We start from the raw sequence: 17,560 nt of genomic DNA, 5'->3' as shown, positions 1-17,560 counted from the left end.
GGAAGGTGTGACCTGTGACCACCTGTCATGCACGTGCCCTGGGGAGGGCAGGTGTGACCTCTGACTTGATGGTTGCAGACACAGGCGCCCTTCTCAGCCCGTGCCCTCCTGGCTGCTGGCACAGGCAGCACCCGGTGGGGTGACAGCGGGGCTCCCATGGAAGGTCATGCTGGCCAGTCTCCTTCCTCCGCATTGGCCCTCTGATCACCTCAGACATATTTCACTTATTTCTCAGGGGACAGAGGCTGCTTCTGTCCAGCGAGCACGTGCTTTCAGAGAGTGACCTTGGAGAGCAGCCAGTGGACGCCTCCAGGCTGCATGCACGTTGCCAGCAGCGACTTGTGAACGGTCCAAAGCTGTGCTCAGAGACTGTGGCACAGGAACCCCCGTCTCCAGGGCGAGTGGGACTCTCAAGATGCTGGCACGTTCTCATCCATGGAGCTGAAGCTGAGTCCTCTGTGCCCCTGAGCCAGGAGAGTGTGTCCATGGCCGTGATTCCTGCTGCTTTCTTGCTTGCTCCCAGGACACAGCCCGACCCCAGACTCCTCACTTACTGTCACCATGCCCTGTTGGCATCTCAGAGTCCCCTAGAACGTGACACAGGCCGGACTGAGCCTCTGAGCGTGTTGCTGTCCAGTTTATTGAGGGCTCTCCCGGGGTGATGGTGAGGGGTCAGGCCTGGCTCTCCTGAGATATTCCTCCGAGAGTGAGAAGGTGACATGCCCCTTGTACGTCTGCATTTCTGCATCTCGGTTTCCTCAAGTGTAAAGTGGGCCCTGCAATCCCTGCCCCAAGGGTTGGGAGGAGTGACTGAAACGCAGTGGAGCACATCCAAGTTAGGAGGCGCTCAGTGGGCTGGACCATCACTGGCCTCTCCCTTGGCAGTGGCCAGCTGCTCGGGGCCAGACATTTTGGTAGAGGCCCAGCGTGCAGATGTTGCAGTGAAAATGTAAATGCTTTGCTAACAGACGTGACACGGTTATGTCTTAATAGTGAGGTGAGCTCTGAGCTTCCCGGCAGCCAAAGCAAAAACAAAAACTCATCAGACCCCACAGCTTATATTCACAGATCAAAGGAAGCATCGCAAAGGAGCTGTGCACCTTTGTTTCAGCAAAGGCCCCACCTGGGCACGGAATCACCTTTAGCTTCTCATGGGAGAGTTCAGAACTGGGCCCTGAGTGGGAGGCGTGTTTCCGGTTGGACAGGGGAGGACAGCGAGGGTGCCGGAGGCCAGGTCCAGCCTCACATCCTGCTCCTGCTTCTGGCGGAGCTTGCTGGCTCAGCGGGTGCGGAGTCTCCCTGGCGTGGTCTCCAGCTGTAATTGCTCCTCAGTTACATCTTGTAACATTTGGGAGTCTTGAAGGAAGAGGGGGCATGAAGCGATCCCGGGGGACAGCAGTTTAGAGCAGAGTGCCCGGTCACCTGCTGCTTGCCTGGGGGCCCTTGCTTCCCCTCCACGAGGTCTCTCCAGGGCCCGTGTTGCATCTGTGCGGCTCCAGTAGCTGGTGCAGGGCTCAGGAAGCAGCTCCGTGGTGCTGTTTTGAGAGGGCGCTAATTCGAGGCCCTGCAGATGTCTGTCTGGGCTGAAAGTGACTGTCTCTGTGCTGGGAAGGGAGCGGGAAGCGAAGGGACTGGCACGTGCGTGTCACTGGAGGGAGGCTGGAGGCTACGTAGGAACTAGAGGGCTTCCGGGCTTTGTGTGCCCTGACAGTTGTTCTAGAAGATAGGGAGGGCTCGATGGAACACTGACGTGGCCAAGCTGTGCCCCACCCGCCCCCTTTTGGGGGCAAGCTGTGCCCCCCTTCATTGGCTCCCTGGCATTGCCGTGGTGTTGCCAAGAGGCCGGAAGGGCTGGCACTGGAGCGATGTGCAGGCTCCACATGCTGCAGCCCCTTTGGAAGAATCCTCTTGCGGATGGCTGCGGTGAGACAAGGGCCAGGCAGGATGCGGGACGGTGGTGAGACTGTGATGGAGGGGATCGTGGGGTTGAGCGTCGAGCTGAAAGATAGGGGCTGGCGCTGCCCTTCCTCGTGGGCACCTTCCTGCTCCGCGCATCCTCGCCAGAGGGCAGGGACCACGCTCAACTGAGCGTGTGGTTCTTTGATGTTCCAGACCAGGCTGAGAAGTCAGTAAGAAACTAAGAAAAGTAAGGGAGCTGATGAAAAATCTAGAAAACAGATCCAGTTCAATTATTATAAAGAATGGAACTAAGGCCAGACAGACACATTTTTGCATCTGCTCTTCCTTAGGGCTCTTATTTGATGTGTGTGTGTGTATATATGCATGTTAGTAGTTAGCACGTCAATGGGTAGTTGAAGATGGATGCTTGTAATACAGCAGTGTCTGTGGTCACAAGTAGGTTAAACCAGTTTGCTGCATAAATCAATGTAACAAACCACAGTGTAGTGACCATCCTAAGTTCCGTGCAGGTGCCGTGCAGGGGTGAAGCCTGGCTCCTCCTTTGCCTTCTTTAGTCTCAGTTTCTCCATGTTGGCCCCTCTTCCTTCCAGCAGAGTCTCCTTTCGTAGCACTGCAGCCGTTTTCATTCTCAACCGTGGCAAGCGTTAGCGAGGATTTCGATTTTCTTCGACTCACTTGCTGAGCCTTAAAACACTACCTACTGTCCTACCTACTGTCCTTGGCAGAGTCACAGCCAGAGTCTGCAGAGCTCAGGGAATGGCAGCCCGGCGGCCGCAGAGTCAGGCTCATCTGGGCGGCAGCACGTTTCCTGGCTTGACGACGTGCTGTGTGCAAGCTCACCTGGCTCAGCCCATCGCCCATCTCTGTGGTGGTGACGCTCGGTTGCTCAGCATGATGGGAGGAGGGGGCACCTGACCCTGGGGTGCAGCAGGGCTGGGCGAATAACTGCTGCTTGTCTGGTGTTTTGACTTGAATTTTAAAAACAAGTTCCATTTGCCATGGGTTTCCCCTGTGGCTTAGCTGGTAAAGAATCTGTGCAATGCAGGAGACCTGGGTTTGATTCCTGGGTTGGGAAGATACCCTGGAGAAGGAAAAAGGCTGCCCACCCCAGTATTCTGGCCTGCAGAATCCCATGGACTGTGTAGTTGATGGGGTCACAGAGTCAGACACGACTGAGTGACTTTCACTCCATGCGCCGTGCTTCCTGGCAGATCACACCCGTGGTTCCCTGCCATTGCAGCCCTGATTCTTGGCACTTCAGGTGGCACATGGCGATGCAAAGTCCTCCGGAAGTCCCGGAGTGTCGCCCCGACATTTGCAACCAAATTTGCAATGACATTTGCAACCTCCATCTTCCAGAGGAGAGGCCAGTGGATGCAGGCTGGGAGGGCTGTGCACTCTGAGAGCAGGTTTGCTCGGGGGTTTGTGGCCGTACAGTCTCAAGCAGGCCTGGATTCCAGCCCCAGCCCTGCTGCTGGATGAGCAGCCTCTGATCATTCAACGTCTCAGAACCTCTGTGTCCTCATCTGCAAAATGGGAACTTCTGTCTCACAGGTTGTCGTGAGGATTAAATGAGGTCATTACGGACAGCACTCTGTGGATGGGACTCAAGAAGTACTTGATAAATGTGACATATTCTCACTAGACATCAGATGACCAGAACTGAAGGCATAACCCTGTAGACAGATGTGGGCACAGAATACTGTTTGGTTGATCCAAGTGGAAGGAAAAGCTGGTGAGATTTTGAGGGTGGACAAGGCTCCAGCGGTGGGGAGCTGTGTGAGCACCCCCAGGGGTGCAGAAAGGCCTGGGGCCATCTCCCGCAACCTGCCCCAGGTCTGCAGTGCTGGAGGAGGGCGGGAGCTGTGCTCGACGTCCCCAGGCATGGGGGAGGCCACCTCAGAGACCCCACTCCTCACCATTTCCGGGAGATGGGGGTCACACAGCCTGGCCCCCTCGCCCATGGGGCCCCCCGGCCTCCATGGCCTGTGTTGTAGACTCGGGTGGGGAGCCAGTGGCCTGTGCAGCCCCAGGAAAGTGACTCAACGCTGGAGTCTTCTGTTTGGGGCCGAGGGCAGTGACTTAGGTGTCAGAGGCCCTCTGTAGGGAGATGGCAGTGACCCTGGAGTGGACCCCGCAGCGTAAGGAGGCAGGAAACATAAACCCGGGCAGCGGGAGTGACGTGCGGCAACAGCCAGGGCCAAGCGCCTTCCTGACAGTGGGCACAGCACTGTGGGTGCAGCTCCATGCGGTGAGGTCTGGCGCGCCGGCTCCAGCGGATGCTGCACGGCCCAGAGCCCAGAGCCCAGGTCCGGAGCAGACGGTGCGGAGACGGCCCCTCAGAGGGCGGCGGAGCAGGCCCGCCCTGGCCAGCGCTGCAGGCGTGTTCTCTGCAGGCCTCTGGGCCCCTCCTCCGCCCAGCAGCGGCCCTTCGGACACCTTCTCCTCCCTGCCCAGAGGTGGGGGCCCAGTGCCCTCGGCTGTCAGGGTTTCCTCTGTGGACTCGCGTGGGGGCTGGGTCGGCCAGGTTCTGCGTTCCCACCTGCGGTGCTGAGCGGCTCAGGGTGACTTCTCACTGGAAATGAAACACCTCTTTTAAAGGAGCAGCCCCTAGGCTGTTTACAAGACAAGCACCTTGCCAATTTGGGGTAAATTTGTAAGTTAAATGCAGACAACCAATATTACTATTAGTTGTGGCTTAAAGCACAGAAAACGTGAATAAGATAAATAGTAAATCCACATCTCAGTATATTTGAATATAAATTTCAAAAGATTCTCAGGCTCATTTGAATTCATAGTCATATTTTTAGATGCAATTTGGAGAAATATTTCGTGGAAAAATGTGCCAGTTTTCTAGTTTGTTATCAGTGTAAATCTTTTCAGCATCTAACTGTGGAGAATTACAGCTAACACCCAGGAGCGTGGTTTTCCTTGGATTTGCTTTCGTTCCCTCCAGAGCTTTTGGAAGCTAATGGGCGATCACCCCCCTGGGTTTGGAAAGAGTGAGGGCGTGGGCTTGGGGGTGAGACCTCAGGGTGCAGGGCAGCCAGCCTGCCGCCCTCTGTCTCACCTCTAAGATGAGAGTGGGCGCCGAGTCTGCGTGACTGAATTTCCAGGTGAGAGGGTGGAGCGCTGGGCCTGGTGTCCACACGCGGCCTGTGTCCACGGACAACAGCAGCCGTCCCTCCCAGGCCCAGCCAGCCTCTCCCCGCACCCTTCTGCTTGGACCACGCAACACACGCTCCTTTCTGGAGCACAGCGTGCCAGCGGGTTCAGAGCCGCAGAGGGCCCAGCCCCACCTCTGCTGCCGGGGTAGGGCCCTGCTCCTGTCCACGCAGGGACCGCGAGACCCACCCCTGGGGCCCAGGCACCGCGGAGCTCAGGGGTCATCCCATCTCTTCCTGAAGCAGGTGTGTGAGCCGCGTTGGACGCCTGGGACACGCACGTCTTCTGGGAACTCGAGGTGTGCCCTGGCTGGTGTGGGCACGCGGGAACTCAGATGTGAGGCGTCCACTAGTGGGATTCCACAGATGCCTTCAGCACCAGAGCAGATGAGTGGCTCAGAGGGAAATCACGGAAAATAAAGGCCTATAAATGTGCTCATTAACGACGCGGCAAACAGAAGGAGAGCCTTGAAGACTGTTCCAGAGTGAGAGTCGGGGCCCAGCCGTGGCTGCTTGCTCTGTGACGCGTGAAAATAAAGCAGCCCACGGGGCTCCCTAAAAGCCTGACACCGATCCAGAGCCGCCTGTGCGTGGTGTTTAGTCACTGTCCAGAGCAGAGTTCCTCCAACCCCCAGGGGGAGCATGAAATTCCCTGGTGTTTTACTCACTGCAGCACTTGGAAAGCCAGCATTTTGCTTCCAGAACTAGAAGAAATAAATTATGAGCAAACCCAGTGTTTCTGTCCTCAGCTCTAAAGTGATGGCTTTCCGGCATTTTAAAAAGCAATTCTGCTGCTAGAATTTGAAACAACAAATTAAATTTATGAGGTTGAGGTGAAACTAGCAAATATAACAAGGAAACAAACATTCATAAATAAAAATGGAGAAGAGACAGTCATTTATTAAAGAGCTAAATAAGAAAGAAGCCGAGAGTGCTATCAAGCGAAACTGTTCGTATAAGGGTAACTTAGCCCAACATTCAGATTTTTATGCAAGAAATAAGAGTTTGGCAGAGGAGCCCAGGGCAGGCTGTTTGCTCTGCTGGCAGGATGTGGCGGGGTGTGCTTTTTCCCTCTGGGGTGCTCCCCTCTCCTGTCCACTTGAGTCCATCTGGGGTGCTCCCCTCTCCTATCCCCTCGAGCCCCTCTGGAGTGCTCCCCTCTCCTGTCCACTTGAGCCCCTCTGGGGTGCTCCCCTCTCCTGTCCCCTCGAGCCCCTCTCGGGTGCCCCCCTCTCCTGTCCCCTCGAGCCCCTCTGGGGTGCTCCCCTCTCCTATCCACTCAAGCCCTGGCTGGGGTGCGGTCCTGGTGACTCTGTTGCTGGCGGCCCCGGGTCCCCGGGCAGCGGGACCCTGGCAGGCGCTGAGAAGAGCAGGGATGTCTGGGGTCTCCGTCTCAGAGCCCTCCTAGTCGGCCCTGTCCTGGGCCTCAGGTCACTGCCCGCACAGCGTCTTCCTCCCCGGGTGCCAGCCTGGAGCTCCCACAGAGCCCTCCCCGCACCCCTGTACGTGGTCCCTCTGTTAAGCGCTCTCCCTGTGACCGTAACCTGGCTGGGCCCTCTGTCTTGGTCCCTCTGGACTCCTGCCGTAAGATAGCCGGGACTCGGCAGCTCACGCAGCAGACGTTTGTTCCTCGCGGCTCTGCAGGCTGGAAGTCCATGGCCAGGGTGCAGTGCTGCGGAGCCTTGTGTGCTGAGCGCTCTCCCCCCGGCCCGCAGACGGCTGCCTTCCTGCTGTGTCGTCGTGAGGTGGACAGAGAGGCAGGAAGCGCACCGCTCCCCCCACAAGGCCCTGCCCCGGGGACCCGCCCGCAGCGTCACCTTAGGGCCCAGGGTCTCAGCAAGAACTTGGGGAGGCAGCCATACCGCGCACAGCCGGGCCTCCTCACCGCCTCCCTGACTCAGAGGACGGCCTCTCCAGCCTCTCCCGAGTGCTGGCTCAGCCGTGGTGGAGCCGCACGCCCACCAGCCCAGCCCAGCCCAGCGGGTCTCTTATGTACCGGGCACAGAATTTAGGCGTCGCTCAGGCAGGCTCACTTACTTAGTTACTGCTTATTGTTTGTTTTTCTCGAAAGTGTCATCAACCCGTAAAGTCGTAAGCGTAAAATCTTCAGTTTCATTCGGCAAGGTGTCCCATCCCTATCTGGACCCTGGACGGGAGTGAAGATGCAGCCAACCTGAAAGAGCATTTCAGACCTTCCTGTTTTAATTTTCATGTTGTCAAATGTATTATTTTAATGGGTTGATGAATGACATTTGGGCACTGTGTCACCAACAACCACAATAAAAACTGATTGGGGACTGGACGGGGTGTACAGTTGCTTTAGGAGGTCTTCACCAAAATCTTTTTTTCCCTGTGCATCTTATCTAGGACTTGGCCTTTTAGATGATTCATTTGTGAAGTATTTTTCTGAACTAAAAATGATACACGCTCATGGTAGAAAATTTAGATATTCTATAAAGAATGAAGAGAAAACCGATACCACCAAGTACAGCCCCTGTATTAAGATTCGCTATACTTCTTTCCATCTTTTTTTAAATGAGTGGTTGAAAAAAAATTCATGGTTGTGGACATACTTGATGTACAATTAGTACCCTGTTTTTTGACTTTGCATTGTGTGAGCGAGTTACCGAGTAACTGAAAACCTCTTTATTACCTCCTTTTCAGTGGTTGCCTCATGAGCGTTTTCCTGTGTTTTGAATGAGGAACCACCTGAATGCTGTGAGAGGGAGTCGCCTATGCCATGATCTGGCCCCCAGGGAAGACCTAACGACCCCTCTGGCTTCTTCTCTGTCTCTTTTTTCAAATGTGCGTTTGACAGCAGTTCAGGCGCTGAAGGCAGGACTGCAGATGCAGCCATGTACAGGGAGAGCGAAGCCGGCACTGCCCACAGGCTCCCATCCCCCGGTGCCCACGGGGTGGGGACCATCCGGCTCTCATTGCACAGAAAGGAAGGCGGAGGCACGGGTACCAGAAACACTGCCCGAGCCTCTCAGCTGGAAGGGATGAGGTGGGGACTGAAGTCAGGTGCATCTGGCCGAAGCCCCTGGCTCCCCACTGCCCTGTGTTGCCAAGAGTATGGGAGACCAAAGCTGCTGTTTTCTTTGATGAGATTGTGGAAGGAACATAGATTGCCTTTTCTAGAGGGTAACTTGGAGAGTATACCCTTCCTCAGATTAGGTGAGAGCCCCAGCCCCCTGGAGACTTGGCCTTCCCGGCCTGGGACTCGTCGAGGTGGTCGTGCAGGACCCGTCTGAGGCTCCGGCCCTGGGCTGGTGTGTGGGGTGGGGCTTTGGGGCGGCTCCAGGTCCAGGCTGACGAGCCGCTTGCCGGCGCTGTCGCCTTCCGTGGCTGCCACGCAGGCGTGCCCAAGTCGCGCCCGTCTGCCTCAGTGGTGCAGAGAAGGGGAGCCGGGCGTGGCCCCCGTGGCCCAGCAGTGCATCTTGGTTAAGCTTCCTGGGAGGGCCACGTCCTGGGAGGGCCTCACTGTCTTCAGAGCCAAGGTCAGACACTGCTGCGATGGCAACAGTGAGTGACATCACTTAGCATCAGCCAGCACGGTGAGGGCCAGCTCGGCAGAGGCGGCTGTGCAGGGAGGCGCTGGGTGGCCAGCCTGAGCTGCGACTCCCTGGGCCTCTAGGGTGCCAGGAGCACTGGGGAGGCAGGACGGGCCAAGCCCCCTTTCAGAAGTCCAGTGGCGGGTCCGGGGTGCTCCGCGGAGCACAGTGCTGTCCCTGACCACAACCGGGGCTGGGACAGCTATGACCTCACACCAGGCACTGGGCACTTTGGCCGGGCTGGGCCAGGCTACAGCCTGCAGGCGTCTCTGGGTGAGGTGTCCCTCCAGCAAGGCCGCCGTCCAGACGGGCGAGGGCAGGCCGGTCCGCAGCCAGGGGGTGAGCATCACCGTGGGTGCTCACGCTCTGCTGTGTTTTCTCCACGCAGGGGTCTTGAGAGGGGGTCCCTGGGACGCTGTGGAGAGCCCACCAGGGCCCCTTGGAGGGCTTGGTCAGGCTTTGTGTGGGGAAAACAGCCCCTGCTCTAGCTGGGAGCGTTTGTGACCCATGGGTATTGGCTGGTTCCTCGTGCCTCAAAGCCTTGTGAACCTCGGTGCCCCTGTGTGTCTGCAGGGTGGGGAGCAGCTGGGCTGGGGTGAGCACATCCCTTCTTCTCTCTGCTTCTGTTGTTTGCAGTTTTAATGCAGAAAACCCCATTCTAAGAGCAACACAAGCATGATTTGTTATCGGTGGAAGAGCACGCAGACTGGCTCTTGGCGCCCGTGTTCCTGTGGACAGCTGGCCCGGGCACCTGGGCCCTCACCCCCGGCTGAGAGGACACGCAGCGGGCTTACACGGAGCTCAGGCTTCCAGGTGGCTCTGCAGGGGTGGGGCTGGCGTTGCTTGGCGGCCCGAGTGTGAGTGGGCGTGTGCTGTAGAAGGCTGGTGGGAGGTGTACGGCCAGACGGTCTCTCTCTCCTCTCTACCCAGGGGCTAGGCGCCAGAGCAGGGGGCCTGGGGTGGGTGTCTGAGCATCGTTTTCGTCCTTAAGTTATTTCTCCATGGGTGGTGTTTAACAGCTCTTTGGTTTTATTCTTTGCTGAACTCTCTGTAGGCTGTGCCCCTCTTGGCCAGGACAGGTCACTTTCACCTGCTCTTTCTAGGAGGCTGTCTGTGAAGCACGTGAGTCTGCTCACCCACTGCAGTGCCCCGGGCCTTGGTGAGAGCCATGGGCAGGCCCGTCACTGTTCCCGTGCCGAGCTTTGGCCTCGGTTCACGACCTGCGTCTGGACGGCCTCACGCCTGCTCCTGGCCCCCACGAGCATTCAGAGTGGTCACAGCCCGTGGGTGCGACGCAGCCACTGGCTGTGAGATGAGACTCAACGGGGTGACGTGGGGAAGGCTGGCATCCCTGGGCCGGGCGGCGGGCAGCCTGGGGCGGGCAGGACCCGGGGCTGCTGCCTTGCTTGCTCCCACCAGGGGCCCTGAGGGTCCGCGGGGCCCGCGCCGCCCTGTCCCCGGCCACGCCGCTGCCCGGCGTCTCTGGCTCGGGACAGCCCATTTTGGTTTCGTTTTAGTTTGTTGCTGGCCTTCTGGTGCTGACCAGCCTTCACGGGAGTTCCGTCAGTGGGCTTTGATCAGGCGGTAATGCTGACTTCTCTTTGAGGAAAAATAAGCTCTGTCTGCAACTCTAAAGTTGCTTGTAGGTTTTTCCTTGATTTTTTTCCTTTTTAAGTAAAAAAATATCCTGAAACATAGAAAGTTCTTCCCCTCCTGGGCTCTGCCTGTGTCACTCACGGAAGCAGCGGTGGTTAAGCCGGAGACGCGGGTGTGCCTGCGTGTGCAGCTTCCCCTCCGCCCGCACCGTGGGCGATTCCAGCCCCAGCCCGCGCACACACCCTCCGCACAGCGCTCGCACACATTCACACTCACAGCGTGCACACACTCACTGCACACGCGCCTGTGGCTGTGTCCCTGTCTTTCACTCCTAGTGGCCCACGGCGGCTCTGCGCCCCCTGCTCACACCTGTGTCTCACACCCCCCACACCACATGGCGCTCCTCACGGCCAGGAACCGTGCGAGTGGTCCTGAGGGCAGGCAGTTAGACGGGAGGGGTGAGGGCAGGGGATGAGCCGGAGCTGTGCCCGGAAGGCCCCCGGGACCCCCGAGTCCCCTCCCGGTCCGCGGCCTGCGCTCGCCCGGCTGGCCCCCTCAGGCCGTTGCATCGGCACTCAGGATAAAAATTTACTGGGACTTACTTCAGTTCGATTGTTTTTGGTTAAATATTGTTACATAGAGCGTGTTTCCCATTACTTTTTATTACACATATGTAGTACTTAAAGCGTATTTTGTAGTAAAAAGGCTTTGTGGGCTGGCCCGGCCACCAAACCACTGGTTCCAAGTTCCGAATATCTGACTTGACTTGACTGGGGAGTCTGTTCTGAGAGTGAAGCTCAGTATGTCTCTGTGTTCTGCTTCTGTCTTGGTTGTAACAGAAACCCAGGGCTGGAGTGTGAGCCAGGGGTGTGCATGCATGTGTGCACGAGTGTGCACATGTCTATGAAGGGGGTGGGGGAACGACAGAGCTCATTCCATGTTTCTGCTCAACTCCTTACCTGCCCCCTTGGTCCCCCCACGGCCCCATCTCCTCACACTGTTCCCCTGAGCACCCTGAGTGGGCAGAGGGGGTGAGTCGGAGGCCCCCCACGGCCCTGTCTCCTCACACTGTTCCCTGAGCACCCCGAGTGGGCAGAGGGGGTGAGTCAGGGGCCCCCACAGCCCCGTCTCCTCACACTGTTCCCTGAGCACCCCGAGTGGGCAGAGGGGTGAGTTGGGGGCCCCCATGTTCCCATCTCCTCACACTGTTCCCTGAGCACCCCGAGTGGGCAGAGGGGGTGAGTCAGGGGCCTCCCACGGCCCCGTCTCCTCACACTGTTCCCTGAGCACCCCAAGTGGGCAGAGGGGGTGAGTCGGGGGCCCCCCCACGGCCCTGATCCTCACACTGCCCGCTGTGCGGCTTCCCACTCTCCTTCCGACCGTCTGTTCTCTTTCATCCAAAATACACACAATCCTGACCTGGAGGACTCAGGTCGTTCCAGAGGACCGTTGTCCCTTAGGAGACGGGAATTTGCAGCTGTATCGAGTGCGGTCCTGGGAACATCCATGCCCACCCCAGCGTCTTCTGTCTGACCCGTCCGTGGAGTACCCATGCTGGGGCCGTGTCCGGGCCGGGCTTGCTCTGCTCGCCTGCTGTGGGTGGGCCAGGTGTGCACAGGGTGGGCTCCCCTGAGGCCCGTGTCCTCACAAGGTTCCCCTGTGTGTCTGTGTCCTAGTCTCGTGAGGACGCCGGTCACACGGGATCAGGACCTGCCCGTGACTCGTGGCTCTAACTTCACCACCTCTTCACAGCTCCCCATCTCCAAATGCACTCACACCCCAAGGTCCTGGGTCAGGACTTCCGTATGTGAATTTGGGGTGACCCAGCCCAGCCCGCTGCACCTACACACAGGTAACGAGGTCCGCAGTGCAGGATGATGGAGTCAGCTTTCTGAGCCCTGGCGGGCCCTCTGGAGGTGGAGAGCTGGGAGGCAGGGAGAGGTGAGGCCAGAGCCAGGGTTCACAGCCATTCCGCAGCAGGACAGGGATTCTTGTCCGGGGCCTGCAGGTGGGTTCAGGAGCATGGGTCTCACGGTTCACACCTGGGTGTCTCACAGGAAAGCCCTCTGGGTCCCGTGAGTGCTGCCCGGGTCCCCCAACCCCCCACACACAGCAGATCCTGGGCCCCTGGGCTGGCAGGGCAAGTCACGTCTCTGTGCCATGTGTCTGGGGCCCCTTTCAGAAGTTTCTGGAAGTTGTGACCCCCTCAGGGGCTCAAGGACACGCTCGTTTCTGCAGAATCCCGTGGCAGCTGGATGCCAAGGGCAGCCCTATGCATTTGCAGGGTGGTGGGTCCTGAGCGGGCTGGGTGGGGGCCTGCGGTTTACATGGGGGGCCTTGGGGGCTCCTGCTGCTCCAGGCACTGTGGCCATGGCTTTCGCACTGGAGGGCTGTGCCCTGGCATGAGCCCGGGTGTTGGGCTGGGCTCTTAGGGCACTGTGGCTCTGCCAGGCTCCCAGGAGGCCTTTGATGAGCCGTGGCCTCTCCCTCTCCAGACAGGGAGGCAGCAGCTAGCACTCGGGCCTGGCTGGAGCGGTCAGCTGGGGTCCTCCTGGGACAGCGTGGGGAGGAGGGCCAGCCTGCCTCCGGGGCACCTCAGGTGAATCCGTGCTCATGAGCAAGAGGAGCACTGAAATTCATGTCATATGTTTTAATTACACCAAATAATAATTAAGTGATTCACCTGTTACTCTCATGTCCCTGGGGACCTGTAGCTGAGGCTCCTCTCAGGAAGGACAGGGGACCGGGAAGCGTCACTTCCAGAGAACATCGGCGTGGGCCCAGGAAGCGGCCTGGAGGTGGCCCCCGGCTGCTTCTGCAGAGACGCCCCCACCCCCGGCCCAGTGGCTACAGAGCAGCACAGCTTGGCCTGGAGGAGGTTCAGCCTGCGTGTCTGAGATTCCTCTTCCTCTTTCTTTTCCAAACCCACAAGGGGCTCAGGGGCCAAGCACGCTGGGAGAGGGTGAGTGAGCTGAGGTCTAGAGTGGGAGCTTTCCTTCCGGTCCAGTGGGAAGAGGACCATCCCAGACCCCGGAATATCGTGCGCAAAAGCAGGGAGGCGGCAGATGCCCAGAGCTCAGGGAGGGGCCAGGACCCACAAAGGGCCCCATAGCTTTTACAGAAGAGACTGGCCCCTGTAGTCGGATGCAGTTCATCTGGTGTCGCAGGAAGTCCTAGTTCAGAGAATGGCTGGAAGGGAGGTGGCCTGAAGCCTAGGACTACTGAGAGGGCTGCTGAGGCGGGAGAAGGAGGGAGGAAAGGCACGTGGGGGCAGGCGGAAGCTTTGGGAGGCGCAGCCACGTGGGCGCATGGAGCCACTTAGGAAGAGGGCACGCACCGTAGGGTGACTGTCCGGAGAGGCTGGATTCCACACTGGGGCTCTCAGAAGAGCCTGGAAATGTATTCAGGACGCATTACTAAAGAAGGCCATCCACGTGGAGAGCGACCTAGGAAAGCGTGTAGAATGTAAGACGGGAGAGGGAACGTTGAAAGTGGTCGCCGTGGACATGTGATGTGAGGATGGGAACTGGCAGGGAGGCGAGGGGTGGCTGGAGAAACGGGGAGCCAGGAGGGTGGCTTTTGGCCGTCTGCTCAGCGTGTCCGGTGCCTGACGGAGGTTCCGGAAGGCGCGGGGGCCTGCCTGCAAGGGCCGTGGGCCCCTGGGGCAGCTGAACTGAGAGGGAGGGGATCCTCTTCACAAGACGCCGTGAGGGGCGAGATCGGCACGCGAGTGCTGCCCCCAACCACCGCTCACCCCTGCGGTCGGCTCTTCTGCTGCTTACACGTCCCGGCCGTCTTCAGTGTTCTATGCTTTGACGTTCATTGAAAGTCACTTGGGCAAGAAATAGTGTAAAGTGATGCCGGTGGCTTGTTTCCTTTGTGTTGCCTGCTCTTTCCTTCACTGGCTCCTCTGAGGTGTGTGACGAGAGCACACGGGTCCGGCTGGCCGCAGCGGGCGTCACTCAGACGCTTGGTTTCCTGAGAGGGGTCAGCCATGTGGTTACATCTGTGAGCTCTACTTTCAGTCCCTGTTTTCTTTTCTCTCTTTTTAAAGAGTACTGGAACAACTTTGAAAGGCAGTTTTCAGAGGGAAATATCTTTTGATCTTGAAATTCTACAGAAACTATCTCTCTTTTCTTTTTGATGGAACAGACTGGGGCAGATTCATCCTCCAATGTTTTCTTTTCATAAATATTTTCCAAATCTTTCATTAGCTCTGAGTAATGAAGAAGCAAACTCAGGAAGCTAGCTGCTTATACGTTGGTGGCTGCTGTGTTTGTGTATTGGTGGTGTGTGTGTGTTGGTGTGTGTGTATGTTGGTGTGTTTGTGTGTTCGTATGTGTGCATGTTGGTGATGTGTTTGCATGTTGGTATGTTTGTGTTTTGGTGGTGTGTGTCCATGTTGTGTGGTGGTGTGTGCATTGGTGTTGTGTTTGCATGTTGGTGTGTTTGTTTGTTGGTGGTATGTGTGTGTGTCTTGGTGTGTTTGTTGGTGGTGTGTTTATGTGTTGGTGTGTGTGTGTGTGGTGTGTATGCATGTTGGTGTGTTTGTATGTTGGTGATGTGTGTGTGTTGGTGGTGTGTGTGTGTGTTGGTGTGTGTGTGTGTGTTGGTGTGTATCTGTATTGGTGGTGTGTGTTGGTGGCGTGTGTTGCTGGTGTGTGTGTGTGTACATGTTGGTGGTGTGTGTGTGTTGGTGGTGTGTGTGTGTTGGTGGTGCGTGTGTGCGTGTTGGTGTGTATGTGTGTTGGTGGTGTGTGTTGGTGGGATGTGTGTGTGTGTGTGTGCATGTTGGGGTGTGTGTTGGGGGTGTGTGTGTGTTGGTGGGGTGTATGTGTTGGTGGTGTGTATGTGTGTGTATGTGTGCTGGTGTGTGTGTGTGTGTGTGTGTTGGTGTGTATGTGTGTTGGTGGCGTGTGTTGGTGTGTGTGTGTGTGTGCATGTTGGGGTGTGTGTTGGTGATGTGTATGTGTGTGTGTGTGTGTTGGTGGTGTGTGTGTGTGTTGGTGTGTATGTGTGGTGGTGTGTTTGCATGTTGGTGGGTGATATGTTTGGAAAGCGTGTCTGGTTCTTACCTGTTGCCTTGACCGTGCCCCGGGCACAGAGGAGGCGTGCTCATACGCAGTGTGAGCTCTTGCCGCGGAAACGATGACTCCTCTGCCAGGGGGAGCCATCTTCCTGGCCTGGACTGTGGGGTGTGTTATGTTCCTCGGGGACACCCGGAGCTCCAGCACACCCAGAGCTGAGACTGTCTCGTCTTGGCCACATGGGCTGAATGATTTCACTGGCTGTGAGCGTCGCCTCTGACTGGCTCCTGCCTGTCATCACGGGCTCGTCCCCACCAACTGTGCGCCTTCCCAGGTTGTTGGCGTGTGGACAAGAGGTCTTAGCCCAGAACCCCTGACATTCCTGGGTGTGATGAGGAAACCCTCGAAGACAAAGGCAAGGCTGAGGCCTGCTGAGTTGCCCTTCTTGGAATCAGTCTTGGATGGAGCGTCAGGAAGGTCCTGTGGTTACGCTTCTCAGTTTGGGATCTGCTTTGCTCAGCTCAGGATTTGTTGATACAGGGTGCTGGGCATTTTAAACATGAAGCAGACCTCTTGGTTTTCTTGTGGTGATGGGCTGAGCAAGTGAACAGTCAAAACCACTTTCAAGCTGTGAAGAAATCAAGACCCTGTCCTCAGCTTCTTTGATCCAATGAGTTATCGATCCAGTAACTGATAACCTGTAGACTTTTTCCTGCTACAAAGACAATAGTGTGTTTAAAAACACACATTCACGAAAGAGGAAGAAAATGAAATGGCAGCATATTCCTACGGCTCAATATAGAACGCCGCTACAGATTTCAGTGCAGCTTTTTATAGTCTTGGGATTTTTAGCAAGTTTTTCAGAACTTAATGTAGCATAAGCTTAAACTGAAGAAAGCAGGGAAGACCACTAGCCCATTCAGGTATGACCTAAATCAAATCCCTTATGATTATACAGTGGAAGTGAGAAATAGATTTAAGGGCCTAGATCTGATAGATGGAGTGCCTGATGAACTATGGACAGAGGTTCGTGACATTGGACAGGAGACAGGGATCAAGACCATCCCCATGGAAAAGAAATGCAAAAAAATAAAATGGCTGTCTGACGGGGCCTTACAAATAGCTGTGAAAAGAAGAGAAGGGAAAAGTGAAGGAGAAAAGGAAAGATATAAGCATCTGAATGCAGAGTTCCAAAGAATAGCAAGAAGAGATAAGAAAGCCTTCCTCAGCAATCAATGCAAGGAAATAGAGGAAAACAACAGAATGGGAAAGACTAGAGATTTCTTCAAGAAAATTAGAGATACCAAGGGAACATTTCATGCAAAGATGGGCTCGATACAGGACAGAAATGGTATGGACCTAACAGAAGCAGAAGATATTAAGAAGAGGTGGCAAGAATACACAGAAGAACTATACAAAAAAAGATCTTCGTGACCCAGATAATCACGATGGTGTGATCACTCACCTAGAGCCAGACATCCTGGAATGTGAAGTCAAGTGGGCCTTAGAAAGCATCACTACAAACAAAGCTAGTGGAGGTGATGGAATTCCAGTTGAGCTATTTCAAATCCTGAAAGATGATGCTATGAAAGTGCTGCACTCAATATGCCAGCAAATTTGGAAAACTCAGCAGTGGCCACAGGACTGGAAAAGGTCAGTTTTCATTCTAATCCCAAAGAAAGGCAATGCCAAAGAATGCTCAAACTACTGCACAATTGCACTCATCTCACACACTAGTAGAGTAATGCTCAAAATTCTCCAAGCCAGGCTTCAGCAATACATGAACTGTGAACTTCCAGATGTTCAAGCTGGTTTTAGAAAAGGCAGAGGGACCAGAGATCAAATTACCAGCATCTGCTGGATCATCAAAAAAGCAAGAGAGTTCCAGAAAAACATCTATTTCTGCTTTATTGACTATGCCAAAGCCTTTGACTGTGTGGATCACAATAAACTGTGGAAAATTCTAAAAGAGATGGGAATACCAGACCACCTGACCTGCCTCTTGAGAAATATAGGAGGTCAATGACCTATATTGACCTATAGGAGGTCAGGAAGCAACAGTTAGAACTGGACATGGAACAACAGACTGGTTCCAAATAGGAAAAGGAGTTCGTCAAGGCTGTATATTGTCACTCTGCTTATTTAACTTATATGCAGAGTACATCATGAGAAATGCTGAGCTGGAGGAAGCACAAGCTGGAATCAAGATTGCCAGGAGAAATATCAATAACCTCAGATATGCAGATGACACCACCCTTATGGCAGAAAGTGAAGAAGAACTAAAGAGCCTCTTGATGAA

General features: G+C 55.9%; 1 protein-coding gene and 1 long non-coding RNA gene across 4 annotated transcripts in view; both read left to right on the top strand.

Annotated features, from left to right (window-relative positions):
- The window catches only part of LOC112446465 (uncharacterized), a 36,599-nt gene extending 30,942 nt beyond the window's left edge, over window positions 1–5,657 (top strand). Inside the window, exon 2 of the long non-coding RNA XR_003034480.2 lies at window positions 5,331–5,657. This is a non-coding gene — a long non-coding RNA (uncharacterized lncRNA). The remainder of the gene's footprint in view (window positions 1–5,330) is intronic.
- PTPRN2 (protein tyrosine phosphatase receptor type N2) overlaps window positions 1–17,560 on the top strand; it is a 598,037-nt gene that overhangs the window by 31,806 nt on the left and 548,671 nt on the right. The gene's annotated exons all lie outside the window — the stretch shown is intronic.

This window comes from Bos taurus, chromosome 4 (genome assembly GCF_002263795.3).
Source record: "Bos taurus isolate L1 Dominette 01449 registration number 42190680 breed Hereford chromosome 4, ARS-UCD2.0, whole genome shotgun sequence".
NCBI lineage: Eukaryota > Metazoa > Chordata > Mammalia > Artiodactyla > Bovidae > Bos > Bos taurus.
Note: the sequence above shows the minus strand (reverse complement) of the source record. Positions and strands in the feature narration are given on the sequence as shown.